Genomic DNA, 12877 nt, shown 5'->3' with positions numbered 1-12877 from the left:
GCTTTCTATGCAGACACTATGTAAGATGTTGTCTGTTGCTCTGGCGAGATGACACAGTCCCCTGCTGTTCTTTTTCTCAGGTCTATCTGTGTTCAGTCCTGGCAGTCGTCCACGCTCTACAAAGCCTTTCTGAACAGATCACCCAGACAGCTGTATTAACAGGAAGAGATCTTCACTGAAGGATGAGTTCAGGCGAAGTACATGACACAACGAGCCTGGATACAACCCCACACTCAGTTTTGTTTTCATTTGTTTTATTAATAATAACAACTTGGAAAATGTGATACACTATTAATCCCAGCAGGCAAACACTCCTCCTTCAGGGAGGTCGGGGGGTTGAGGCTCAGCTATACAGCAACGCCTCTGGAGCTTGTACACATTCTGGGTCCAGCTCAGAGACGCTTCAACTGGGTCGGTGCTTGATGATGTGAAATGAGAGTCTGAACATAGGCTGTGTAGTTGAAGGATACAACGACCCAACCAGGCTGCCAAAAATGGTTGGAAAGAAAGCTAAAATGTCTACTATTGATGTACAAGTATTTTAACTGTTACTGAAAGTGCTGATTGTTGTAAAAAAATATTTAGACGTAATATAAAATCGTTAATTTCAAATGTATTGGAAAAAACGTTTTGTCAACTTGTTCTTTTTAAGAGAAGAAAAAGCAGCTGAACGCATCTAAAGTTAATTTTAGTCTATTGTTTCTTCTATTTTCCTAACCTTGACATCATCTCTTAACCATATTTACACCAATCAATTACAACCACAGTTGTTGTAACCTCTAGCCTGGGAATAAACTATAGGAATTAACCTTGTCAACAAAATGATTAAACATGTCTTTACTTTGGCACTTTTCCATCATTTTGTGTGCTCTTCATGACAACCGAATGCTTTCACAAAGATGGAAGAATAAAAGCTCTCTCTCTCTCTCACACACACACACACACACACACACACACACACACACACACACACACACACGCCTGTGAAGTTCAGATGTAATTGTGATTTCCCTCTGCAGCTGGTTGTGAAACCCTTCAGCCCCTACATTTATCACTCTAATGCACTTCTATTAGTCTGGATCAGCCCAGGCTTCCACTGCAGTTCTGGTTCATTTCCTCCCTGCAAATGGAAATAGCACCGATATCACTCAGACTTTGCATGACAGGAACACTGACACAAGCATGTACGATGAAAGAATGTACAACCATAGACTGTTAAAAATAACGGACATAGCCACCGTGTGACATCACCCGTTGGTTTGTGGTGTTTTGAAGCTTCAAGTTTGCATTTTGACCGTTGCCATCTTAGATTTTTGGAGCCAGAAATAACCATATTTGGACGAGAGGGTGGAGCTGACCCTAACGCTAGCTGCTAGCTTGGTTAGCACGGTGCATTTACAGTCTGTGGTTTACTGTGATAATGCTAATGCTAATTTTCTCATCTATTTTACTCTAGACCATAAACTAAGTAGGAAAATGTTTACTCAGGTAATAAATCAAGTCAGAAGTCAAAGAGTCATTTTCTCATAGACTTCAATACAATCAGACTTCTTTTTGGAGCCGGTGAAGTCGCCCCCTGCTGGCCGTTAGAAAGAATGCAGGTTCGAGTCACTTCCGCATTCACGCTTCAGTTTTCAGACCCGGAACTATCTGCTTGCGTACAACGCACCAAATGATAATCCTATGTGATTTATAGAGCGTTAAGTGTTATCACAGCCAATAACCCAATGTCTAATAAAAAAAAATCTTCTATTCAGTCCATGTTGGAGCATTTTAGACTTGAAAAACTTTTAGTACACACTGACACACACACCACAAGCCTATTTGTCATCTTTCCCCTTATTGTCACATGCCGGAGGCCACGAAACAGATTTTTCCGGAACAGGACATCAGACTTAGGCCCAAACTGTTGACATCATCTTTAGGACACAACTCTGCGCTCTTTTTGAGCACAAGATAGATGACATCACTCATCCGTTATCCACAACAATTGATCTTGAAAGATCGTATCGTGTCATCGGCCCACAAAGGGTGCAGAAACATGGATATCACATGGCTGTGTGCTACATGATGTGTTTGTCTTACTTCCCACCCGAAGCATATCAGCGGCCGTCCTGCAAGGACAGAACAAAGATGGGTCCTATCCAGTGATTTCCTTTGCTGAGGTAAAGGAAACACAGCCTTCTCATACTTCCCATCCTGCGACAAGAGTCCGAGAGATTTGAGACGACACCATACGTCTGACACAGTATCTCTCCCCGACTACGTCCAGATACATCCTCAGTGGAAACTGTGTGTGTATATGTGTGTGTGTGTGTGTGTGTGTGTGTGTGTGTGTGTGTGTCGGGTGGGGTCATCCATAAGGAAGGGGAAACTGATAAGACCATCTATTTGTATTTAATGTTTATTGGCTAAAAGTTAATGATATATAAAAGCAGCCACTCTCAGGTCCATTCAGTATAAAACTCTTCAAATGTGAACTTAAAAACTTTCTGTCTCTCTCCTCCCTCCTTTATATATTTATTTAAAATGGTTTGAACACATCAACCCATGCCTGTCAAGTCGACCCTCTATCTAGCCACACCAACATTCTTCTAGCAGCATGATTGAAAATCACTTTATAAAGATAATAAACTGAAATGAAGCCTTCTGTCCCTTCAGAACATATGTTTCTTCTAATGTATGCATGATAGAAACAGAGTGGTGTATTTTTTGTGCTCCTAACTAATGTTTAGACAATTAATTTAGAAATTCAGCAGAAATTTAGTGCTGATTTGACCATTTTTATCTTATTTTAGTGAGATGGAAATCATACTGCGTATCTGCCTGACACACAGGTGATGGTTTCAGATCGCTAAAATTTAGTTAGCAGATATCTGTAATGCAAGGTAATGTTTCTTCCTCACAGTACTTAAATATTTCAGGGTGGATCTTCCTTTTAAAGGAAGGGTTGAGTTGCAGTCTGAATGCACAGGATGTAACGCAACATCACTCCTTGAGTAACTGAAATTGGTAACAGATACGAAAGACTGGGCGTGACGGGCAATCTGTTATCTAACATAACATCTAAGAATCATCTTGTCCATTTCTGCTCAGCCTCCACAGATTCAACTCAACTAATGACCAAGACATTAATGTGAGGACTGAGCTGCAGAGGATGAGTAACAGACAGCGGGAACAGAGACAGATGGGGAGGCTTGGCAGTGTACCTGAGCTGCAGTACAAACACAGATACATACATTCTGTTTGAAGGATTTCATTTGTCATCTGGGTTTGAATGGAGCAGTTTAGAGTCTTATAATCATGTGTTTGATAGTTTTTTTTCATGCTTTTGATAGATTTTAGAGGAATGATACATTTAAGATTAGAAATTATAACAGCCTAGAAAAACTCTCTCTCAAAAAACTGGGCAGTGAATTCAAAGGGAGCACACTTGATTGCACATCAAAATGTTAAGACCCTCAGCACAAAAACATCTAAAATTTTGTGTACTGTGCACAGAAACAAACACACTCTCAGACTCACAGACTGCTGTGCAATGCCCAGCGGGCTACTGCACAGAATACAACATGCATCACTAATAACATGCATTGGCCCTCCAGCAGAGGAGACTCACAGCAATGTCAACAACGGCACAGACAAACTGTTCCTGAGCATACAGTGGAGAGAGTTATCTTGCAGAAATATTAATACAGGCTGAGGCTCATGGTTTTAGATGTTGTTTCTGTTTACATGTACAGCACAGAAGACGCAGTAAATGGCTCTGAGGCTGAACACATAAGAGTTCAACATCATTTGATCAGATCTGCAGAGCTGGGAGAAAGGTTTTAATGGTATCCTCAGGTTCTTCAACCTTACACTCTGTAAAGGAAACCTGCAGCTACTTGTCAGGCTGCATGTAGAGTAAAAGCTTCGAATAGTTGTCCTTGTAGCACATCGAGACACGCCAGGCCTCTGGACATATGAAAATGTACCATACTAAACAAGAAAACGCACTAGTTCTAAACAGGTCAGGTGTGAAAGCATCCTTAATGTATCCAGTAATATATTACTGAGATTAAAATGTGTTTTTCCTTCTTGTTCCTTCAGTCGGATGTTTGCGCTTCACTGTGCAGAGTGATGCAGCTACGTGTACTAGAAGACCTGTTTTCACATTCATCTACTGGAGGAGGAAAGTTTCTCTGTGGTCACTTTAAATCTGACTTTAAGACATATATGCCATGTATTTACAAGCTTGATTTGTGACATCGCAACTAGTGTGCAGCCAATCATGGTCCAGGTGTGATGTGGAAACTTGAAGCCTCAAGGGCACATTTTTTTTTGAGGAAGGAGGAATGAATGTTTTTCTAAGAATTTCTAACCAGGAAATTGAACTTTTTTATGGAAAAATATTATTTTTATGTCTTAAAACATGTCTGCAGGGGATCTTTAACCAATTATACTCAAAAATAACACACTATGACCAACGGTGCATACTTAGATGTGTCCTCGGTGATATTCTTGGACATGCCTGCAAGGTCATATTAGCAAATGTAAACGCAATAAACACATACAAGGGCAAGGAGACTATTTGCGATCCGGCAGGAGAAGAAATAAACAAACTGAGTATTAGCGCCATGGCGGTCCTGCGATCAAATAACACCACAATACCGTTTATCCACGTATCTTTAAATACACCCTATCTCTATGGTCAGCTCTGTCGGCATGCTAAAAACACACACACAACTGATTAACAAGTGATCTCTGGAACGCACAAGTGCAGACTGAACAGCTTTAATACCTGTGCGGTATCTCAGATGTCATCAAAATTCAGAGCAATAACCGCTTTGATTGTGTGCCATGTGAACGCCAACTCTGTTTCATAAGATGACATTTGGCTTCGTGTCTTATTTTGTCACGCCTCATCACACCACACATCCAAATAAAGCATACCGAATCAATCACAACACCAAATCAATTAGAACTCATGACTAAGAATGACAAATAACTGCCAAAACTCAACATTAAGGTCACACTCAGCAGTGCTGACACAGCGTTTTACTTCAGAGGATGAGAATCATTTAGTACACGAGCTGACCCAGTTAAAGAAGAGACAACACACACTACATACCCACAACAACACCAGGATCCAGCCAGCCAGGTTCGCTGCTGCCAACTGTGATTTGCCACTGGGTGTATGATGTGACAATACTATTGTGAGTGTGTGTGTGTGTGTGTGTGTGTGTGTGTGTGTGTGTGTGTGTGTGTGTGTGTGTGTGTGTGTGTGTGTGTGTGTGTGTGTCCACAAACAGGAACCGAGGCCTGGGTGTGCCTGCTAACAGTGGCAGATGATGAGGTAAATGTAGATGTTTGGTCAGAGAGGCAGTAAAGCATGTTTCCTGCAGCAGAGAGGCCAACAAGAGTTCATATATGCAAATAAACACATACGGACATGTTTCCATCACTTCAGGGGAAATTACACAGACGTACATTTCATGGAGATTTACCCCAACTAGAAACACTTCTTACCTAACCCTAACCTTACCTTCACATTAACCCAAGTCTTCATCACAAAATGTAATGATTTACGTTACAGGGACTTATTTTGTGGACTTATTTTGTAATTTCTACTGAAGAACAATACTCCTGAGGCCAGAACTAACACTTATTTTCTTTACTGATTAATCTAATGATTCTTTTCTTTATTAATCAAAAAAGTGAAAAATGCCCGTTATGAGTTCCCAAATTCCAAGTTGACATGTTCAAACAGCTTGTTTTTGTCTGTTAGCCCAAAACTTATTTAGTTTACCATCATATACAGATGACTAAGAATTGAAAACCATCATTTTTAGGGCATATTTGACCGTATATGCAAATGAACACATACGGTCCTGTTTCCATCTCTTCAGGGGAAATTACACAGACGTACGTTTCATAGAGATTTACCTTCACTAGAAACACTTCTTACCTAACCCTAACCTTACCTTCACATTAACCCAAGTCTTCATCACAAAATGTAATGATTTACGTTACGGGGGACTTACTTTTCCCCACACAGTGTGACTGTAAACAGATTCATATCCCCACAACATGATTTATTACATTATTTTGTGGACTTATTTGTCATTTCTACTGAAGAACAATACTCCTGAGGCCAGAACTAACACTTATTTTCTTTACTGATTAATCTGAATGATTCTTTTCTTTATTAATCAACAAATTGTTTGGTCGATAAAATGTCAGAAAAAAGTGAAAAATGCCCGTCATGATTTCCCAAATTCCAAGTTGACATATTCAAACAGCTTGTTTTGTCTGACAGCCCAAAACTTATTTAGTTTACCATCATATATAGATGACTAAGAATTGAAAACCATCATTTTTAGGGCATATTTGACCGTATATGCAAATGAACACATACGGTCATGTTTCCATCTCTTCAGGGGAAATTACACAGACGTACGTTTCATGGAGATTTACCCTCACTAGAAACACTTCTTACCTAACCCTAACCTTCCCTTAACATTAACCCAAGTCTTCATCACATAATGTAATGATTTATGTTACAGGGACTTACTTTTCCCCACACAGTGTGACTGCACACAACATAATTTTTATTTTGTGGACTTATTTGTCATTTCTACTGAAGAACAATACTCCTGAGGCCAGAACTAACACTTATTTTCTTTACTGATTAATCTAATGATTCTTTTCTTTATTAATCAACAAATTGTTTGGCCAATAAAATGTCAGAAAAAAGTGAAAAATGCCCGTTATAATTTCCAAAATTCCAAGTTGACATATTCAAACAGCTTGTTTTGTCTGACAGCCCAAAACTTATTTAGTTTACCATCATATATAGATGACTAAGAATTGAAAACCATCATTTTTAGGCATATTTGCCTAAAAAATTGTGTAAACATCAATTTTTCTATCAATCAACTAACTGAATATTTGTTGAATTATATGCATGCATGACATGTGTGGTCAATTAGCTTTTCCATTCAGCCATAAAACCCTCTCACTCACACACACACACACACACACACACACACACACACACACACACACACACACACACACCACATTCAAGCACAGACAACCAATAAAACCATCCACATTCAAATAAAGTGGTAAATAGTGACATGACAAAAAACACTATTGTTAGAAATGCCAAAATTCACCAGCTGGTAGTCAGCCAACCGAGAAGGTAACTGGTGCATAAACTGCTACCACATTTGATTTTATGGCTCAGAAAGACCAGAAGGTTTTTTCCAACAGCCCGGTACTCACATCGACATGTTGTGTCCATGGTTAGTAAGAATTCAAACTCCAGAATGTTTCCCTTTTGCGATGCACAATGAAAACCTGCATGCTCATTACCCAGAAGGTCAATCACAGAGTGATATATCTTTATCCAATGCTATGATGACAATACAAAGGGTGCACTCAGTGAAATGAACAAAGCAGGAGCTGAATGTCGCTGCAGGTCTCATGCAGGGTTTTAACTGTGTGTGTGTGTGTGTGTGTTTTATGTGTGTGTATGTATAGAAGAGTTATGTTGCTTAGTAGGACTTTTATAGCTGGGTGATAAAACAGCGGAGAAACATGGCACAATAGAGAGAAGAGAGGAGAAGAGAAGAGAAGAGAAGAGAAGAGAAGAGAAGAGAAGAGAAGAGAAGAGAAGAGAAGAGAAGAGAAGAGAAGAGAAGAGACACAGCTCAGTTGGCAGTATCGTAGATTTAGATATGGTGCTCACACGAGCAGTTTGAGCTTGCCATCACACTCAGAAATAGTGACAGTGCATCCCCCGAACACTGAGGGGATCAACACCCGTAATGAAGGCATCCATGGAAGTTCCTCACGTGGCCAGACACACACACACACACACACAGCCTGGGCTATAAATGAACAGAATGAACTTCACATGAACGTGCTGTGAGGAATGGATTCACACTGGCTGATGAGTACAAACCCCAACGGCTGCATTCACTGTACTCGCCAGTCTTTTTCCTTTGCCAGTAAATATGCAAAATGACAGTCAGTTAATTGAGTAGATTAGGTGACCTGGAAGATTTCTAATCTAATCTCCATACTAATGCGGACCCCCGGGGGCCCAGTAACGGGGGTAGTCCCCCCCCTCCCCCTCCACCCCAACCACCCACTGCACACTCATGACTGGCAAGCCGCCCAGCCAAAACAGCATACCAAGGCAGTGTCACTCTCCGCTCACAATGGCAGCGTTTCATTGGTTATCAGCGGTAAAATCGACAATTGAGATTGACGATATTAAGAAGTCAAGACTTCATGGATCTAACCTTGCGAGGACAGAATTAATAGATTGTTCTGCTTATATAATCACAACCATCTGATGTTAAAAGACCAGATCATTGGTATTTCCACATGACGAGACTTGATGATTCTCAGCTCACATCTGCACATGTTCACTGACTGGATAACAAATGTGAAATGTCAGACAAGAGACAACGTATTCACTCTCATCGCTCATGGACACACAGAAGATTAAAAGTCAGACGGTCCGGTGAAGTCGGGATTCCCACGTCAGCTCCGGACTTCAATGATCTCAGATGTTCAACCCTTTAATAAGGTGACGACCGCGGGGATCAAAAGAGACGCTGTCTGCCTCAAAAAGCTCATTCGGCCCAAAACTTGGCACCTCTCCTTCTCCCATGGTCGGAGGTTGACCTCGTCGCCATGGTTACTCCACTCTAATATCTATGCAAACGCCTTCTCGCTGCATGGGAAGACCTACTGCTGTCCGGAGCTGACATCTGCCCCCTCGCACGCAAACAGAGAAAAGGCCTGTAAACATATTATGAACTCTGTGTGAAATACATACATATGCAAACATACATGCAAACACACGCACATCCAACGCGACGGCATACGGATGCTCATATGGACATACGCACCTCCGCGAGGTGGACAGAAGTCAGCTGTATTCCGCGTCAGGCCGGATGCTTTCAGTAATTCATCCACCCACAAGTGTATAATAAGGTTATTCTAACCACCCACCCTGCTGGGACCTCTAGCTCTGGCAACCAAACAAGTCTGGAATCTAAACACTCAGCCCACACATGTATCATATCAAACAGCACCCTGACTGTGGATGTACAATAGCATGAAACAAGAGACCGTTCAGCTCCGCCTGACTCTTTCAGTCAGAGAAATCGGTGCATAAAAAAAATAAAACACCGAAGCTGCGGATCAGTCGTGCTGCTCAATGCAACTTTATCGAGATACTTCTTACTCTGCAAAACAAATTCATTTCTTGGTGCTTTTCTTCTAGGCTTTACAGGGATTCCTGTCTATATTTGCACAATTATCCCCAGTATGACAGCTGGCTCTTTGCTAAACCTTCAAGTGTGACTGTTTCGATACAGGCACGGTCTAAACACTTTTCCCTTTACACACGGTCAGCCCTGAAAAAATGTTACAAACTAATTATATCTTCCTCTGGTGTGTAGCATCAGAAAGTCATTTCACCCAAACTAAGTTGCAAAAGACAGGAGAAAGATTTGACTACCTTCTCTGTTGTGACACATCCAATATTAACAGTATTTCAACATGTCAGTCAAAACCTGTGAAATTTCAAGCTTCATGGAGGCACTGTATTGTATGGTTGTTTAATAACAGGGTAAATAAAATGTTATCCCTGTTATGTTTTTCCTCTGGTTTCATTGGGCGTAACACACACATACACATACACACACACATACACAGCAGCTCTAACGCTCTGGCGTATAAGTCCAACTCAGCCCCGTCTGACCGAACCCAGAGCTGCAGGTTTAAACAAGCCAAATGAACGACAGATGAAGTCCAAACCCAGAGAGAGAGACAAAGAAAATCCAAGATAACAAAATGAGGCCCGCTTGTGCACAAACACACACACACGTCCTCTGACAAAGGAAAAACATTGGAGTCCAAGACTCAATCAATTTGCAGTGTGTAGAGAGAGTGGAGCCACATGTTTTTGATAAGTCCTCTAGCAGAGCAGGGTGAGGTAATGATGAAGTCATCTCTGTCCTCTGGACAGGTTCAAATTCACAGGGCCGTGCACATTTTAAATGACTCACCAACACAAAGACTTGCATTTCCATTTCTGGGAGGGGGGGGGGTACTACGCAGTAAAAAAAACAAAAAAACAAAAAAGATTCTGTACGCAAGCTTTTATTTTGCAGGAGGTATCAACTGAGGGAGCTGCAGCATGTGAGTAAGATACCTCATTTTCTTCTATACACCTGTCACTCAAGACGCTCCTCTTTCAAGCTGAAAAAAACGTGCTTTCATCAAATATCTCCCTCTCATCCTTCAGTTCCTGTTTTCCCAAAACGTTCCCAAGAAAATCAAGTCTTACTATGGACGCACCTCATAAACAGTCCCTGCACCCGCTCAACTAGTAGCCGCCGATCTGTTATTAGTGTCACTTAACTACAACGAGGCGGTCGTGGTGGACGCTGTTCTTCTTGTGTCTCCACATGGATCTTAGTATTAGCTGAGCTCAGAGGTGCCTCAGGCTTAAGTTATTCATTAAGAGAGAAAATAAACAAAAGAGAACAGCTCAGACAGAGAGACTGCAGCAGAAGTGTTGAGACAAAAGATTCCCCTCTGCTTAGCTAAATGTTATTTTACAAGCACTGTAAAGATCAACACAAGGCCTTTTACAATGACGGTACAGTACGTCCGTGGAGAGAGCTAAATTCAGATTCTGGCTGGTGCAATATTATCAGCTGCACAGATGACAAACAAAACACAAATATCAAAACAAGCTAGAAGGCAGCGAGAGATTTCAAACTGTTCTATTATATCGAGCTTTCATGTCAAGCGTGAGAAATAGGTACCGTTCCTCTTCTTCACTCAGACTGGCGACAAGAGCCAGAAAACCTGCCGTCTCGCCTCCCTGGAGTCCCAAGCAACTGCAAAATTCATGAGGACCTTACGAAAGACTCGGAGCAAAATAGAAGCAAGAGAGAGAGAGAGAATTGAGTTCTCATCAAAGAGGATGTGCAGAGGTGGAGGAAAAATAAATACGGACTATGTTTGCATTTTTTACCCGTTCCGTCATTGGCTTTGGGGTTAAATATCTCACTTATAGAGAGTCCCAGAGGGATTTTGAAATGTGGGAGCCTTCTAACCAAGTAAATCAGAGGATGAGGGGAATTCCTTCTTAGATTTCAGATCCATATGGCGAACATTCACAATTTTTTAGGGAGGGGATACTCTCCAGAAACAAAATTAAGGAGGAAAAAAAAAAAGGAAACAGAAATGAAAAATCAAGTATGTCAGGGTAGAGGCCTTTTGGATACGATAAACATATTTATCTGAGCTCTTTTTAAGAGCCCGCTGGGCTTTGATGTGGAAATGGATATCCTCAGAGAGTCATTACAGGTTGAGAAATATCCGAGAGCCAGAGGTGCTTGAGGAGGTACTCGTGGGTTACATGCAACCTGAGGGAGGGAGGGAGAGGTAGAGGGAGGGTGTCTGCTAGACTTTTGATCTGCAGGACTTGGAGGCATGACAAGAATGACAGAATGAGTCGGGGGAAGAAAAAAACTAAACAAACTGGGGGAAAAGGCGGGAAACAGAGAGGACATGACAGATAGAAGGAGACGAATGCACGCACAAGGTCAGCCAGCTGTTGGCAATTTACCAGTACATGTTTTCTTCAGAATAGTGCCCCGTTGCACCTACAGCGAGAGAGTATCACTATAAATAAACCTGTTAACACAAAGTTTTTACCTGCGTGAGGTGACTGATCTGCAGGTGAAAGAATCACCCAGCAGACCACCAGCTTACCACTTTGACTTAAAGGAGTACTCCATCAATTTAGCATTTAGCAGAGCGTTTATGAATAACTGTCAGTAACTCTCATGTAAAAAAAAAATCACTCTGCATGCTGATCAGACACCGTAAATTAACCAGATTGAAGATCCAGTTGAACCTAAATATAACTTAATACTTCATGTGAACTTTTCCTTCTCCTAGCCATCACAATACTTTGGTACTTTCAAGAGACTTTTTAACCTTCATCACTATACATTGAAATATGTGGAACACTGTAAGCTTTTTTGACAGGTTAGAAATGTCAGCTGATAATAAGAAATAAAAACAGTAAACTCAAATAGTGCACTTTTTCCTTTAGCACATACATTTTTCTATCAGTATAGTAAAGGGGCGCTGTGAATCCCTATACACATTGTATCTTACCCTGACCTTTGACCTCCTTAGACAAGTGCAAAATCTTGAAATATTTGTTTTCCCTTCAACAACCAACATACAAAAAAAAGAAATAACAGCTACTAAAACTGAGTAATGCGGGTGTATATTCATGTCCAGTACTGCGCCTGTAATTCTTTGTCTTTCACTACAGAACTGATGCTTATTAGTGACTAATTGCAGATAAGAAAAAACAAAAAGGCGGGTGCAAATATCAATAGCAACTCACACCTTCAGAGACATGCTCACAATAAATAATATCACAGCTGTTTGGAGGCACCGATAACTTGTAGTGTGCACGCGATAGCACATGATCATAGGCTGATGAATGAAACGTTATTAATGATGGTTATAATGTATCAGTAAAGGTCACAGTGACATCATTTGTTTCACTATTATTTCCATTTAAACAGCAGTAAACAGCGTGACTACAGGCGATGGCGTAAACTTACAAAGCAACACACGGAAAGTCGTTTTATTCACAAAAACATGTATAAAATCATCCGCTTACCTGCAGTGAAGAGGTCATAGAAGGTGACGACAGACCCGCAGAAACATTCAAAACGTCCTCAGACCCTCATTCACGTTTGAATTCAATGGTTCCGTTCAAACACGACGTCGTCCGAGAGCACTTTCACCGATGTTCAAGCAGTGTGATGGGATT

The 12877-nt window shown here is 41.0% G+C and overlaps 1 protein-coding gene across 1 annotated transcript in view; it reads right to left on the bottom strand.

Annotated features, from left to right (window-relative positions):
• The window catches only part of add3a (adducin 3 (gamma) a), a 106303-nt gene extending 93426 nt beyond the window's left edge, over positions 1 to 12877 (bottom strand). The window contains exon 1 of the mRNA XM_044345912.1: positions 12725 to 12877. The gene's annotated coding sequence lies outside the window, so the exon portion shown is untranslated. The remainder of the gene's footprint in view (positions 1 to 12724) is intronic.

Source organism: Thunnus albacares, chromosome 3 (genome assembly GCF_914725855.1).
Source record: "Thunnus albacares chromosome 3, fThuAlb1.1, whole genome shotgun sequence".
Lineage (NCBI taxonomy): Eukaryota > Metazoa > Chordata > Actinopteri > Scombriformes > Scombridae > Thunnus > Thunnus albacares.
This window is presented reverse-complemented; position numbering and strand designations above follow the sequence as displayed.